Source organism: Diplotaxodon limnothrissa, linkage group LG7 (genome assembly GCF_057381915.1).
Source record: "Diplotaxodon limnothrissa isolate DT_005_m linkage group LG7, D_limnothrissa_male_GT1.1, whole genome shotgun sequence".
NCBI classification, from domain to species: domain Eukaryota; kingdom Metazoa; phylum Chordata; class Actinopteri; order Cichliformes; family Cichlidae; genus Diplotaxodon; species Diplotaxodon limnothrissa.
In genome coordinates, this window is record NC_140602.1 from 36927329 (window position 1) to 36944511 (window position 17183).

Below are 17183 nucleotides of genomic sequence, written 5' to 3' on the forward strand. Positions count from 1 at the left end.
AAAGGGGGACTTTCTGCTAAGCATACTTAATGCCAGGATCAGGCACCAGAGTGGTCAAAAAAAGGACAAAGCCAAATTTCATAACAGTGAGATGATTCATGACTTGTAAGATCAGCTAAGTTCATAGTTGCGAGGTAACAAAATATTTAAATAGAGTGAACGACTGAATGCAATTTTCTCACACTATGTTTTCTGTTTGGTTTCTCTGTAATACTGTTACCTCACTGTTCAAAGTGCCCTTTTTATTTGATTATTGATAAATAGGGGTAAGATTTTTTTTTATAGCTTTTACTTAATTTCCCATGCCAGTAGTTAGGCTTTAGCTGCTTTCTATAACATATTTGTTATATTTAAATCCCGGGACAGTTTTGATGATGTCTGGGAGGATTCTGAAATAAAAAGATGCTCCTAAAATGATCAATAACTCTTTTGCTGTTAATTGTTTAACTCAAGTAACATTTTTATTAACAGTGCTTTGCTGGAGCTACTTTCACTTAACTGATGATTGGAGTCACAGTAACAGAAATGCATTTCCCTTAACACTCAATCTATTATCAATTCTTTTTAGATTTTTTAAAAATATTTTTCACGTATTCTTTGAAGACATGGCATCAGCCTTTTCATTGTTTTTCTTCTGTAACTGATGCTTATTGTTTTGTTTTGTTAGGCAGTGAAAATTTGATTCCAAAACTCTGGGATATTTTTGGGAATAGTATAGAAAATCTGAAAATGCCCAACTGCTCTACCCTGATAAAGGATGCTGAAGTCAGTGCATTTGTAAATTATAACACTTGGCTAGCAGCGTTACCTTTGAGTATCCCATCCCCAGGCCCCACCCAGCTCTTCCCAGCCAAGTCAAGACTCAACCCCACCCCGCGCTTCTCACACACAAAAAATAAATGAGTAATCGGCCACAAAGTGTCAGCCAGCCCTAATCCCCTTTTAATTTCCTTGTGGGGCCTGCGCCAGGGCTCTGGCTGCAGAGCGAAGCTGGCCGCCGATGTCAGGATGGCCGCAGTGACAGGCAGGCAGCGCAGGCCTGGGGGTCTTTACTGGGATCCAAGCAAAGAAAATACAATAACCACGCACTGCCACCACTGTTTGCCTTTCACTTGAGCAGGATTTAGGCTTCCCCAGCACACTGCCGAGAGTGTGTGCGAGCACACGCGCCCGAACACTCAATCGTCATGCAACCAGATTGCTCTATGGACATATGCATGCTCTTTTTCTCTTTGCTTTCCTCATGTTGTTGCAGACGCACACAAACACACACCTACATGCATATATTAAGCATGTGCTTGAACACTCAAGCACACCCATGGTAATACTGCACTAGATGAGGCTATTTATATCCTAATTTATACAGGATGGTCTCAGCATAGGGGTGCCTGCCACACAGCTGCCCATTCCTCTGCAATCCCACAATGCCAAGAGTTTTATCTCCTTTTGAACAGCAATTTATTCTCTTCACTGTTATTTAAAAGTAAAGGTCCCGTCATTAAAATGTATGCTTTCTCAGTGCACTGGCACCAGAAAAGGGCAGCCGGTGAACAGTATTCACCTCCCCGTTCACATAATGAAAGGCGTAACGGAAGAACGAGCTGCAGGCAACGGAGACGCCTCGCATCTTTGTAACACATTTGCCTGTGAGGTGGGTTCAGTGGAACAAAATGATGAAGGTTATTCTGGCAGATGAAGGAATTTTTCATGACATTTACACATAGCAGGGATTTTCTCCGTGGGTGCACCCTCATAACACTCTGTACGCAGCATATGAGCTGTGGCATATGCATTAAGTGTACAAAATATTAAAAGTGCCTCCGTGTTCCAGACGGAGCCCGTTTTCAGACGAAACTATAAACACTTTTTAATGTGCTACTTTGTGCCAATTATACTGTAGAGATGTTTGTAGGAAATAGTTAACATATTCAGACTTGCATACAAGTTGGCAATCAGTAAAGGCGCTCAGATAGCACACCCCAGCCAAGGCCAGTGCTCTATTTTGCAACATAATGAAAGAGATTCAGATGTGCACCAAATTTAATAATTTCTGCCTTTTTCCATGCACCACCTCTCTGCCGAGGTTAGAGAAATTTGGTTAGGCAAATTTGCAACTTTGTAGTTTGGAAACGGTGGTGCCATTACAACGCCTGACCCTCAGAGAGGAGGGACAGGTTTATTTTTCAACTGATAAGTGCACAAAATGTACACAAAAATATCCACATGGATATTTTCTACATCATTGGCTAATGATGTTGCAAACAATCATGCTTAAGCATGGTTTTGATTACCTTGGAGTCATGTCTGAATGTTATTTGGGGTGCCAGTAAAGCAAGTAAAGACAGAAACTAATATAATTGTGGGGCGGTTTTCCCTTCCTAGATTCACATGCTTTGATTGTTTGCTTTTTTTCAGCGGTAAATGTATGTGTCCTTCAACTTCTTCCATGATATGCCTTCACTAACATCGATTCTGGTAGCTTCAACAATTTCTATGTGACTCCTCATGTGGAAGCTATGATTATTATTCTTTATTTTGAGGCAATGATTGTTATTCTCCCTCTGATATGTTCAAAAACATTGGTGATAGAGTTACTGGAAATGCATAAGAGGAATCAGTAATACTAAATGAGCCAATAAGCGGTGCTGATGTCATGTGCAGTTACATTTCCAGACAGGTGCATGTTGGATCATGGTGTAGGGTTTTAGAGGAGTAGATTTAACATAGAAGTCTAAATCACCTGTCAGTTCTGGAGATAATAACTAGCAATATCTGCTTCTTTTGCTTAAAACCAAATGCTCTTTTGCTTTGTTTGTTCACAATGTCCCCCCAAAAAATATGTTTAAAAAAAGCTTTTCATGCATTTGGACCCAAAATATCCACAAACCTCTAGTGATATGAATTGTTTTACTTCTGCTAAATAGCTGTGCAAAAGAAAGCAGCTGCACACTTTCTTTGAGGCTTGTGCTCATGATAGCATAACAGGATGTAAAGATTAATGGCCTCATTCCTGGGCTGAGCTAGTAATGTTGGCTAGCTACACAACTTCTTTTGACGGGTGGTTAGACAGTAGAAAGAAAACATGAAACTGCAAAGTTTTTTCTTGTTGCAAAACAAGATGAGAGCCATCAATTTCCATAATATTTAGCAAACTGCAAACATCTCTACAGCTGATATCTCCAAAACTGGGCGATCCTTACCGAAAATGTACTTTTTCCTGCACTATTCATTACGTATGTCACAATAAGTAAATATTTAGGATTCATTTTAATTATGCAACATGAGGCAGATGTAGTTGCCAATGCAGATCTATCCATCTTCTATGCTATTAACCAAAATATAGATGAAAATAAAATGTTTCAATAATTTAGTCATAGAAAACTATTAGCTGTGAATGTTAGGAAATAAATGTGTTAGTCTCATAGCCCGAGGAACAAAACTGTCCTAGGAAGCTTTGATTACCCGCTACAGAGCTGTTTTGGTGTTTGTGATGTTTCCAGTTAGGATGTGTTCCATCGCTCTAGTGCACAATAAGGATTCTTTATCATTGTTTATATTTAACAATAAACAGCTGATGTACCAGCCTGTTTCAGTTCCCAGGGTGTTGAATACTGCCGTTTTGTCAAAGCTGCTGTCGTCTCACAGATTCGCAAAAGTTGTCCTTTGGTGTCCCGCTCCCTACTCAGCACATATGGAGGCTTAAAGGACGTCTTGGAAGCTCACTTAAGCTCAGAGATAAGTGTAATTTTTATAGAATGCAGGGTTAACTTTGTGAAGAAGTGGATTTTAGCACAAACCACAATTTTATTCTAAAGCCAAACAGGTAGCCATAACCAGCGAGTGAGACAAAGCAATAGCTCCCAAATTTGTGACAGAAATATAATGAACATAACTTTCACTGACAAATGAAAACATGGTTACGTCCCCGTATAGAGAAAATGCAAAACATTTACTTGTTTTTAAGATGCCAGCTTGGCCTTCGGGAGTTTGCTACGCATTTTTAGAAGGTTACAAACATTTACTCGGTTGATTAGAAAAATGATGATGAACTTTATTTGGATTTTTCATTGTTAGTTTAGCTGAAAGGAAGGGAAAAGAAAGAATGACACCACCTTGGGTTCTGAAAAGTTGTGATGGCAAATTTTCACCATTTTCTGACGTTTTATAAATTAAATGATTTATCAGTTTCTACTCTACCCGCCACTTAAATTTATATTTCAGCATCTGCTGTGTTTGATTATAAATAAAGCCCAGTAAGTGGAAAAGAGAATTTTCAATCATCATCTACTTTCCGTCTATAAAGGTTTTTCTAAGCGCCGGTTTTCACAGCAAAGGTCTTTATGGCAACATAAGGGGTTAGCCTAGATTTCCAGTCCAGTCTCATTTAAGGCTAATTCCTGTGTGGGTCTGGATGTTTGATCCCATTGCCCATCTGAAGTAATTAAAGGGTTATTAGTAAACAGATATTCACGCTCGCTCACTCTTGCCAACTGTTTCATGCCATCTGCTGCCGGCGCACGTGCTTTGACATTGGAAATATGCTGCTGAACTGACACGGATGTTACAACGCATAGGGAATGAACCGAGCTTTCATCAAGTCTAAACACAGTCAAACAGTGTCATTTTTGCTCTGTGTGTGTGTGTGTGTGTGTGTGTGTGTGTGTGTGTGTGTGTGTGTGTGTGTGTGAGGGCGTGTCAGAGAATAATAGAGAATATATCCCTCTTGTTAATTTCAATCCCTTTTAACGGGCTCTACTTTGGATAGCAGACGACCACTATTCATATCATCTGTTCCTCCTCTTCTTCTTCTTCTTCGTCTCTCACCGCCTCTCTCGCTCTTCTCTCTCTCTCTCTCTCCTCCGGCACCAGCTCTGCCCTCCTGTCTGTTTTTATCCTTTTTTTATTTTCAGTAATATAGAAGGGATTAACCCTGCTGCCCCCTTGGTGGTTACTGTTTCATTTTATTCTTATTAAAATCTTAAGAACCTGCTTTATTATTCCTGTTTGATACTACCTCAATAATCCTCTGCCTTTCTGTGCGTGCGTGTGTGCGTGCGTGTGTGTGTGGGAGTGTGTGTGGGTGAGTGTGGCATGCAGCCACAGACCCATAGGTGTGCTGCGTGATGGATGTGTGTGCTTGTGTTTGGGCTGGCAGGAAGTCCAGGACACAAATTTGAATCATGGATTCGCAACATATAGATGGAAATACACAATTTTATACAAGGACTTACATCCAGGATCCCCCCCCCCCCCCCCCCCCCCCCACACACACACACACATACACTCACACTAGGACACAGACACACACACATTTAAGACCTTAATAATGGAGAGAAGCCTTGTAATATGACATGTTGTACATTTCAACTCATTGTCTCGTGTGTTTTCTGTAATTCACCGCTTCTGACAGATGTATTTTTTCTCTCCCTGTTACGTGTCGAGATGGCTATTACCGCTGATGGGTCTCTAGTGTTTGCTGTGATCTTTCTTACAGTGCGCTGCATTGATTTTGTGAAACCTCTGATAAATCTCAGACAGAAACTAGACAGGAGTTGTTGTCACAGCAAAGCTTCCCTGGATCATCCAGTGATTTCTCCTGCAGTTCCACTGACCCAGGAAGGTTTATTTAGAGAATCGGTGCAGAGTGGCACTGTAAGGTGCTATCTGGTAGTGTTTTATTGAATCCGCTGCTAAATATTTTAAATCTGCTGAACATAAATGGTAAGATGGTAGGGGGTATCGATTGATCTCATTTCTTTCGCTGAATCTTCATGCGTGTTTTGCAACAGTTAAGGTAAATGGCAGCCATGCAGTTGCTCTTGATTTTTATGAGCAGTCACACGGGAGGGGGATAAATTAAGATTTGCTTTCATCCTGGGTGAGGAATAGCTGATGTGACGTTAACCTATCATTTAGTATGCTTTTGGAGAGCATCTGTCTGAGTCCAGATGTAAGCTTTTCAACCCGGAGGCTGATCAGCTCTTCATTAAAAAGTGTGATACTGTTCAAGCGTCTCCGCAGGCAGCACAGAAAGCACAGAGGATTACTCTATTGATTTAGCAAAAGGTCAACGCTATTTGATTTTCTTAAAGGTTACTATTTATACCCATTTATCGACTGCCATCTTCCTGTAACATGTTTGAGCGCTACGCGAGAACGTCACGCATAACTCGTTTCCCTCTCTTTTGTCCTCTTGTTTGAGAGTCGTCAGCAAAAGTGTGTGCATCCTAACTTCTCATTTACGATGTATTAAATTCAGATGAGGGGGGTGGGGACAAAGCTGATCGTGCTGCGTGAGATGAATCAGGAACTGAACCAAAGTGTTTCATTAAGAGCTGCTGGCTGGCTGCTAGGACAACATGGGAGGGCACATCCTTCCTTCCCTCTATCCTTCTTTTCTTTTCCACCTTTTCTTCCCGCTCTCCGTCCTTTTTCATCACTCTCTCTCACGTCCTCTGCAGGAACTCATTTTGTCATTTCAACCCTTGCTTCGTAAAAAAACACCGCAACCCTCTTGTACTTTCCTTCCTCACCGCGTGCTCCTCTTTCCATTTCCCCTACCTCCTTTTCCTCTGTTTCATCAAGACCTGTGAGAGCACCTCCTCCTTGCAAACAGAGACATAACCAAATTCTTCTCTCCACCCATCCCGCCGACACCCCCTACCGCCCCACCTCCTCCCCCATTCGCCTGTGCACCGGGGTCACACCGTCAAAATGACTCTTTTTATTACAGTTCATAAACAGCGGCTCCCCGGTGGCCCCGGGAAATTTCACATAAACTTTGATCAAACAGACGTTAGCCTCCCTGGTCCTCAACCACCTCTCTCCACGCGTGAAAATAGCTTCGCTCAATCACAGGCAGAGAAAACACACCGAAAACAGTGCAAATAGCAAGGTAGTCACTGATATATCAAGTCATTATTGACCAGAACACCAGGGGAATAGATCTCATATAAAAACAATAAGTTACTCTTTGCCTTTTCTTTTTTCCTTTCCTCTACCCTCTCCTCTTTTAGCGGAGGCAGAAATGTGAGGCCAGGCACTGGCAGTAAACTTTGTGGCTTAGAATTAATAGCTTTGAGGGGAGCTCAGGTGAGCAATCCAAAGTGATAAAAGCATCCAAAATAAAAGCCAGCAGTTGATTTAACTGTGTGTACGCAGACACTAGGACCCGCACAGTTCGTGGCTTTCCCTCTTCTTGTCATCCCTTCCATCTCATTTAGTAGAGCTGTCAAAACGTTTTTTCTCAGCGTCGAGGGCTCGCAGCGCTCCCCTGTTAGTAATTGTGGTTGAGGCCCGCTGTAATGGAGATGAGCAGCAGCAAAGCAACACACAGTTTTGTTGTTTAGCCTGGTTTTTAAGACGCCATTTCACAGCATTTCACCCTGTAGCTCCAGATCTAAAGTAACATCAGAGTTCAGTTCTTTGTCTTTTTTCTCGGGTCATGCTTCAATAGCCTCCAGCACTGGTTTTCGCTGTAAATGTTCAAAGGGACAGTTGACACCAATGTCAAAACACACATTGGCTTTAGTTTGAGTTGCCCAGTTTTGGAGATATCGGCTCAAGAGTCCACAGTAAGCAATCAGAATGCCAAAAAATCTGTTGGAAAAATTCACCCCTATCCAGAAATCATGACCTCGTGTTTATTAAGTGTATTGAAAACTCCAAGTAGTTTGGTATCATTACATCCAAGAGAAATGTCATATCTTCAAAACTAGGGAATCATATTTGCCTGCTCCAGCAAATGTGATGCAAATCAAAACTTATATATGCATATTATAATTTAACTGATTCGTTTTTAACTTCATCAGAAGACTCACTAAACACTCAATTTATTTTTTTAAATTAGAATTTTCTGGCAATTACTTCATGGTTCAGGCTTTAAAGGGCTCAAATTCTCTCATATACATATATATTTTTCAAATTGATAAAAATTCAAGACTGCAGATTCAGAGCTGAAATCAAGATCATTAATAAACAAAGAAATCAAGATTTCTGTATCCTTGGATACTGTGCATCTGGAAAATATTTAAGGCCTGGATTGCAAATCCAGATCAGATTTCTGTTTGGTTTTCTTTGATAGTTTTTGTTAACCAAAGAGCTTAGAAGTGCCAGAATCACTCTCTTTTCACAAGGTCACTTCTTAAGAAAATTCCTAATTTTTGAGAACAGGTGCATCTAACATGCATCTCACTTTCCCATAGGAGCCTCAGCAGGTTGGTGTAGGTAAGCTATAGTTACTCCTCTGTGGTGTTTGTGTATCGGCCTCCTTGCCACACTGTGCTGGCTTTGCCTGGGTCTTCATATCAGCGGGTCTATCTTTCCCACCCCCTGCTGACTCCTCGCCTTTCCTTCGCCGCATCTTATAACTCAACCTCCCCTTTCTTTAATACTCCGTTAGCTGCGCCAATTACTCTATCTGCGCGAGCCATCTCCCCACTCCTTGCCTCCCCTGGCTGCTAATCCTCTCTCCGTCCTAACTGAAGGGGACAGCAGCTCTTTGAGGTCACACGCCAATGTGGTGTTAAAACGGAGAGCCTGGTTACAGAGTGACACATCTCTTCATCACGATCAGCTTCTCCTATGTATATATATATATATATGTGTGTGTGTGTGTGTGTGTGTATATACGCTCTGTTGCTATTATTGTCTGAGCCTCTTCCCCGTTTCTGCCTCGTCTCCTCTTTCTGCTCCTGGGGGTCAGGAAGCAACCTGGAGCCAGAAGCAGTCTACAAATTGTCAGAGAAGCCCAGAAGAAGAAATGGAGGCTCGATGCCCCTAGTTCATTATGACTCAGGACGTGAGTTAGGCAGCAGTATGTGTTGACATTGTCATAGTTATCACTGGAACATCTGTGTACGGCCTGTCAGAGGTGTGTGTGCGTGTGTGGTGGCATGCATACACATATTGCAGACATGTGTGCTCTCTGTGCATTTTTTCCTGTTTTTTTTTTTTTGTGAGTCCATGTGGAGAATGATAGCTCCAGGTTTGGATGGCGGCGTCTTGGCACCCTCGGGTCTGCTGAAACCTGCCTCTGCGCAGGATCAAGGGGTGCAGGGGCTGCTGCCGCACCCAGCCAGCCTGACTGCACGCCAGCTGCAATCCCCAACGCCTCCGCCACATCCTTGGCAGGCTGCTCCCCTGCCCTTTTTCCTCCCTGCTCTGGCAACCTCCGAGCTTCTTGTGAATTTATTTTATTCCTGCTTCCTCGTCTTCACACCTCAGGATAGGTGACATACATTGAGGCTATTAGATGAGGGGGCTTGATCAGCGGGCAGTTGATAATTGCTCAACCTTTAAATGTGCTTAAATCACATATTTCTGAGTAGTTTCACTGTAAATAGTCCCATCATCTATTAAAAAAATCTCCAACAAGCACGATGGAGCACGGGTATAAATTATGCTGCAGAGCTGTGGAGAAAAATGTTTGATGTGATGGATTTTTATGGGGAGCCTGTTTATCTTTGTACTCATGTCAGTGTTTACAAATATGTTGGAATTATTTTGTATGGCTCACAGTATTTGTCCTTTACTGCGTGTAAGAGGATGCTGATATTCTTAGGTTAAAAAAAAAGTGTTATGAGAGCTGTCAGGAAAAGTTGATTCCCATAAACAGGCTAACTTGAGACATCTGTTGTGAGAAGCACTTGAATCACTATTTACTGTTTTGCAAATTTCCGCTGCACATCATAACTTGTTGGGGTGTTTTTTATATTGTTTATTCTCAGCCAAGTGGGAGAATTTGTTGTGTTTTCTTGGGATGTTATTATGGTTGAGTTCGGGGACTGTCAAAGGGACACGGCGCTGCGCAGTTAAACTGGGACTCTCAGTACCCATCAGGCCCCTGTGAGTCTTTCTGAAGACGACACCACAGAAGGCGCCTTCCAGTGAAAGCGTCACATCCAGTTAGCAGACACCCAGCTTGCTAAAGAGGTTAAACTGCTGCGCCTGGCACAGCCAATTGTATTGATAACCGTTTGAAGCTAGTTTTCTCTCCTACCTGGCATCACGCTTCACATGCTTTATTCAGCTTGCCACTCCAGACAAACTTCAAAATAGGAGAGTGTGTTTTCCCCCCACTCAGGTGTATACAGGTGTGGGTGTCTGTGGGTGTCTGTGTTTATGAGTGTGTGTGCAGAGCTAGGGGCCTTTGCTGTTGTTTGTTTGTGCTGCCTCCGTGCTCTAAACCGGGCCTCTGATCTCCCAGGCAAGATGCCTCCAAATTCCTCTGCTGTTCCTTCTCCATGTAAATATATCGGTGTCAGTTTGTCTGATGATGAAATGCGCATTACGATCGTGAGCAAGGCAGGGAAACCACGGCGCTTCTTTTGCGATTAAAGCCATCCTCTCGGCAGTGTGAGATCTCCGGCTTCTGCGTGATTCAGAGAATAAAGTTTCTGCAGCAGAAAAGTGTCTCCTCTTGACTTCTCGGCCTATTCCTACTTTTGCTTTACTCCTCTCGGCTGTCTTTCTCGACTCTCTATCTCTCACTCCACCACTCTTGCCTTATTGGCTTGTTAGCCCGAGGTCCTCGCTGTGGCCTGGAGTTATGGCTCTGTCGGGCAGGTGCTTGGCCAGCCCTAGGGGTCCTCAGAGGCAAATGGCATGTCAAGAAGTGGTCACTGAGGTAGATTGTCTTCCCCGTCATCAACATCAGCGCCACCGGTCTCACTTGTCCAATTAGGGGCTTTTTGGCTCCCCTTTAAGTCCCTGACCCGTCCACTCTTGACTGATTCTCCAACATCAGTGACCCCAAGACGGACACACCTGACACCCTCCATGAGTGTGTGAGATACACATAAATTCTGTGTGTGTGCAGACAAGTGGAAACAAACACAGTAAAATATTGACCTCTTGTTTTTATGTGTGTGTGGGTACATATACACACGAATATGTTGTTTATGGACAGCTGACATTACGCATACATAAATACTACTAAATTAACCCAAGAAAAATAGCATGTGGGTTTCAAATCCTCACTGATTCCAACTACTTAGAAAGTCATTTTATGTCATTGCTGCGTAAAAACAGAATGCAGTGATTTGCAAATCTCATAAACCCAGAATTTTTCACAATAGAAGACAGAAAACACATCAAATGTTTAAACTGACACATATTAGTATTTCATGGATAATATTAGCTTGTATTCAATTTATTGGCAGAAGCACGCTGCTGGGACGGGAGGAACAAAAGGCTGGAAAAGTAAGTACTACAATGAAACAATTAGACAAAGATTTAGCAACTAATTAAGTTCATTGGCAACAGATCAATAACATGATTGGCTATAAAAAGAGCATTTTAGGCATTTGTGGTACAGTTTAAAATTGCGAAAACTTTAATATCTCATAATCGACACTACATAATAGCATCAAAGAGTCCAAGAATCTGAAGAAATCTCTGTGCGCAAAGAACAAGGATCCCTGTGACCCAAGGGCCTTTAGTCAGCACTGCATTGTTCCTGTGACATCCACAAATGCAGGTTGAAGCTCGATCATACAAAGACGAAGACATATGTGAATATGATCAAGAAAGGCTACCGTGTTCTCTGTGCCAAAGCTCATTTAAAACAGACAATCAAGAAAACTGTTCTGTGGTCAGACAAATCAAAATGTGAATATCTTTTTGGAAAACATGAGCACTGGATTCTCTGGACTAAAAAATGAGAGAGACAATCCAGGTTGATCAGCGCTTATTCAAAAAACCTGCATCTCTGATGGCATGCGGGTACAGTAGTGCCTATGAAACTGGCACCTTGCACATCTGGAAAGGCACAAACATTGCTGAAAGGTGCATAGAGGCTATTTTATCCAGCTGGAGTCTTTTACAGGGAAGGATTTGCATATTTCAGCAAGACAATGCTAGACTGCATCTATTACCATGTATACAATGTTAAACACGGATGGTCCCAACTTTACTGCCATCAAATTCAATATTATTTTTCTTAAAATGATACATTTGGTATGTTTTCTGTGTTCTTTTGTTCAGTGTTCTTTTTAAACAGCATCCGGGTATTTTCAAGTTTATTGAACTCTGATATAAAATGGATGTTAATTTGTTTACTCTCAGTTGAATAGAGCTGAACACTAATGGGACAGTGCTGGTAGTCTTGTATTAGTAGCCTAACAGCTGCCTGCCTTTTGATAATGACAATAAATCAGTGGGATCTTTTTACATGCAAATCAAACTAAGGCTGTGCTAGTAGCCTTGCCTGCCATCGCTGATCGAATCGATTGTTGTGTGCTCGCTCGCTCGCTCACTCCCCTGTAGGCTGCAAGCGACATCAATTACTTCCATTCCTGACTGAAACCACGCCGTTGCTCCCTTGACGCATCTGCAACTTTCCCATAATTTATCCACAGCCACGACTCGAGTCAATCTGACTAAATCCTAAGAAGAAAAATCAGCTGATCTATACCAGCCTGTAAACCGTCATGCTTGGCATATTTAGTTCTCTTAGATGTAGATTTCATTTTGTTGCTTTTCTCTGTTTTAGCTTTAGGCGCACATCATCATTATATATATTTGGATGGTCGAACAGTATCAGATCAGTGATTTTTATAATGCATCTTTAAAGACTTAATGACAGAAACCCTGTAGGTGAGACACTTGATCATGATGACTGAATTTCTCCTATTTACCCTGTTTCCAAACTCTCTCATTTCACTAATGAAGCAATCAGCCCGCTGGCAAAGGTGGGTACCTGTTATCCAGCGACATACTACTTTTTGGAGGGGCTTTTTTTTGCCTCCACCCTTCACTTACCCACTTCTTTGTCCTCACCTCGACACGCAGACAGGGAGTGAGAAAGGCCTAATTCAAAAAAAAAAAAAAAATGCGTGGTCTTGCTCTGCTCTCTGCCCTCCACCAGGAGACAGAATGTGAGAGAACTGCCAGACATCACACAGAAGCAGCACTGAAAAATACATGTATACCACTCCTCATCTCTTATTGATGGCCTCTCCTCCCTTTATGTTTATGAGGTGAGAGGCCTCCCTGTGGCCCTGACAGTGACCCAGAGGATCCACTGGGGTGTGCAAGAAACTGCCTGTTCCCTCTGATTGAGCCCTCTTTCAAATCAAACCACAGTGTGCACATTCTTCCACATGTATAAGTACATTTATGCTGTGCTGAAGAGGGGAAAAAAAGGCTGCTTTTCCAGAATTTGAAGGACCAGCTTTATTATGAGATTGCTGACCTTGGTTGTTAGATAGAGGAAAAAAATATATTTTTAAAGGTCTGACCTGTTGTGATTAAATTTTTGCCACCTAATCAGGACCGTGAAACTTCCCAGTTTACAAATATGAAAATGGCAAATGTCTCCTGTTGTCTGGCAAGTGAATTTCTTATTTGTCTGCATCCGTTTTCTTTAATTTTGCGTTTTCCTGCTGACGTGTAACATGTCAAGGCTGAAAAATAGAAAGACCACCAATAATTTGTTTTGATTTATTTTTTATTTATTTATTTATTTCCCATTTTCTCAAATGTCTTTGTCTAGACTGAACAGTGTAAGATTTACTCACTGTTGGTCCCAGAGGCATTTGTAGCACTTGCTGACCGTTGGGGGTCAGGGCCTCGGGCTGTTTTTTTTTTCTCCTTTTGCCATGTTGTTTGACCGGAGTGGTTGCAGAGAGGGCAGTGTGGCAGGTGAAAAAGCCTGACATAACAAGGTATTGATTGGATAATCGGCGTCATCTGATAGTAGTGTGGCTTACACCAACCCCTGCTGAGAACAACACGGCTTTAAACACTGTATGGGAAAAGTGGAAATATATTCTAAAACTTGACTGGCCCTGGTTTCAGGACAGTTTGTTAAACATTAAAAAATAAAATAAAACAAAAAACTGTCATTTAAGAAATGTCTCACACTGATAGAATACAAAAACCCTGCTTTTTTTGGGGGGGGGGGGGGTGTAATCTACATCATATTAAACTGAAACATAATTGGCATCAGGAGTTTACAAACATTTTCCCGCATTTATCAGAATAAATAAATAAATAAATAATAATAACAGCTAGCTCTATAAAGTTAATGCTAGCTATTATTATTATTGGGGTGTGTCATGAACTAATGAATCTGTCTTTTAAGAGGACAACAGGCTTAACATATTTCGAAACTAGTTTGCATTGATTATTTGTGTACAATTAAAAACAAAAGATTCAGATTCAGGTGTCGACTCAGACAAAGCTCTGTATGGTGAAAACTGTTCAGAGTTGAAGATATGGGAGAAATTTCCTGTAATATTTTCAATTGGCAGACGTTGACAAGAAGAAATAAATAGAACGCAACATTACCGTTAATTCATTTAATCCTGCTTATTTAAAAGCTGCTAGAAAGAGTTGACTCCATGCCCGGGCTTGCCTTTGTCCCGCTAGCCTTTGTTACCCAGTGAGCTCTGATTTAGCGCTTCTTTCATTGGTCTTTGTGAATGAAACAGTCGCATTATTGTGGGTGTTTCCATAATCTAAAAAAGAAAAGACGACTTTTCAAAAACTATTTGAAAGCTTTTACGAGTTACATAAACTTTAGCTAAAATTACTTTGTGAACACAAAAAAACTACAGCGTCCATCAAACTGCCACCATGCCATTGTTAATTTGTCTTGTGTACATTTTTTTCTTGTTTCTTGTTGAGTCAGGATGTTTAACACAAGAACATCCAGAGGTTGTGGGAAGTTGTCCTGAAAAGGCTAAAGAACATTTTTTTTGGTTCTTTTTCGAAAAAAGCTCTTTAGTTATGAGCTTACCGTAGTTGAAAATATCAGGATTGTGATTTTTTTTTGTACATCACACGAAACCATTTTTTGTGTGTTAGCGACCTTTTTGTTTTGTTTTTGTTTGTTTTGCTGACTAACCAGTGAAGGATATGTAACACTATCAAATAATGGTAATTTAGCTATTATAATAATGCTGGAAACAAGGCAATTTATTGATCTCTTACCAGCAGTACTTTAGTAAAACATTAGCTTGCGTTTTGATTACCATACTTTAGGACTAATAGCTGGCTAGCAAGCTAGGTAGCCTTCACCAGACTAATTAATAAGAAACTTTTGCTGACCTAACTCAAATAACACGATCCAAAATGTTTGCATTACTGTTGCTTTAACGACTGAAATCTTTGGCTGATACCAATGACGATGTTTAAAATGACAATTTAGCTGATACCTAATGTGGATACAGCTTTGTTGCTATTTATCTCTTTTTTTTTTGACAACGAAACAAGGACGTCTAAAAAGTCTCTCCCCCTTTTTTCATACTAGATTTGGAAGACAAGATTTGGAGTTCCTGGTGTATAGTGATTGCGAAATTGATGCTTCGCAACATTAAACATCATCCTGTATGCTAACTGGCTGATATTAGCCTATTGCTGGATCAATAAATTTCTGTATCTTTAACTTATTTTCTAAGCTTCATCCAATTTTAGTGAAAAAAAAATAGAGAAGGAAGGTTTTTTAAATACACTTTCAGTCAGTTTTTATCAGTGGTACTGAAGTTCTTGGTGGTTTTAACAATGCCAGAATGTATCGTCCTAAAACTACAACATATGCCAGTTTCAGTCAACATATTGGCATGTGTGAGATATTCTTTCTCCTCTGCAGTCCAGTGGAAGAAAATACAGAAATTAGATGTTTCAACTGTAGACTGTGTGTGCGTCTTCACTGAGTCGATCCCCCAGTTCTCCTCTCCTGTCTTCCTCCCTAACCCTCCTTGTGATCCGAGAGGAAAGCTTTCATTATTTGCTGAGATTGGGATGTCAATCCCCGCGCCCCTGACCCAAGTTTGTAGTTCTCCGCAGTCATATTGGGGAAATGATTAGTGGGGTTATCTCCCCTCCACTCCACGAGGCTTTCATTCCTCCTCACGGCCCTCTGTACGTCCAGGCAAGGAGCGGATCTCTAACTGGGAGGCTGCTGCTCTCCTTTTACTCTTTCTCACTCCCTCTTTACACTTACTGATACTTCATCATGTTCTTCATCTTTTTAAGCGTCTCTGTTCATTGCTGTGTCAGATTATTTTAAAGATAACCTCTCCTTTCTCTTCAGCTATTGGGCCAAAGGAAATTTTAGTGGAGTGAATGAAGTCGTGGGTGACTCTGCATGGAAGCGAGGACTAGTTCAGGCTAAAGTGTGCCTCGTTTTGCTTGCTTTTTATACTGAAGCAACACACATAAAAGATCCCTGCGTCAAGCTTTGGTTCATTTATATTTTTGCTGTGAAGACTAAAGCATTATGAGTCTTTTATATTTTTATATAATAGACTAGTTTGCCATGTTTTTGGAGAGATACAAATATATATTTTTAGATTTCTAATTTCTCTTTTATGTTCCAAAGAACAGGTTTAAAACACCACCCTTTGTGGAAAAACTGGCAGAAAAATCTTTAACATTCTTTGTTTTTAACAACCAAAGTCAAACACTGTGTTTGGATTATTACACACATGAGGATCTGTGTGTAATAAAGCGATTTTGCTTTGTTTTGAAACACTTGTGTGCTATGATGGCTTCAAACGTTATTCCAAAATGACCCAAATGCACATAGCATGTGGGATGGAGACTTTAGGGATGTGGGGATAAATTGATATAATTTCTTATCTGACTGAGCGCAGATATAATGGCCCAAATGAAAGCACATTTCGCTTGTGCGCACGAAACTGTAAAATTAGAGCTTTTCTTTTATGGCTATTGTTCGAGGGGGGGAAACACGGCAAATTAGGCCATGCGTTTCTTGAACATTTTAATTGATCTATTTTTCATCTTCCCTCGCGGATTTTTTTTTTCTTTTTTAAAAAAACAAAACGCTGGCAGTGCATCGCAACAGTCTTACTGCAAGCTGCACATGTGCCTCATTGGTCCACTGAAAGAAATAAAAGGAAATATAAAAGCTTTCACATTACGAGCATAATGCAAATTACGCTTTGATTGTCTCTTAATTTCATCAAAAGGTTGATGGTTTCTTTTCTTTACTTTTTTTTCTTTTGAATTAATATTATTAGTGGGGTCCGTGGGATTAGGCAGAGTCACTGATCTTTTGGGTTTAAGCCTTTTTTTTTTTTTTTTTTTTTTTTTTTTAATGTCAGTCGGGAGCTCAACGAGACTCCATCCGCACTTCATTAACCCTGAGCCCGGGACAATCCACGGTAAGAGCCGGGGGATTTACCACCAGCCTTTCACATGCAAAGAATAGAACA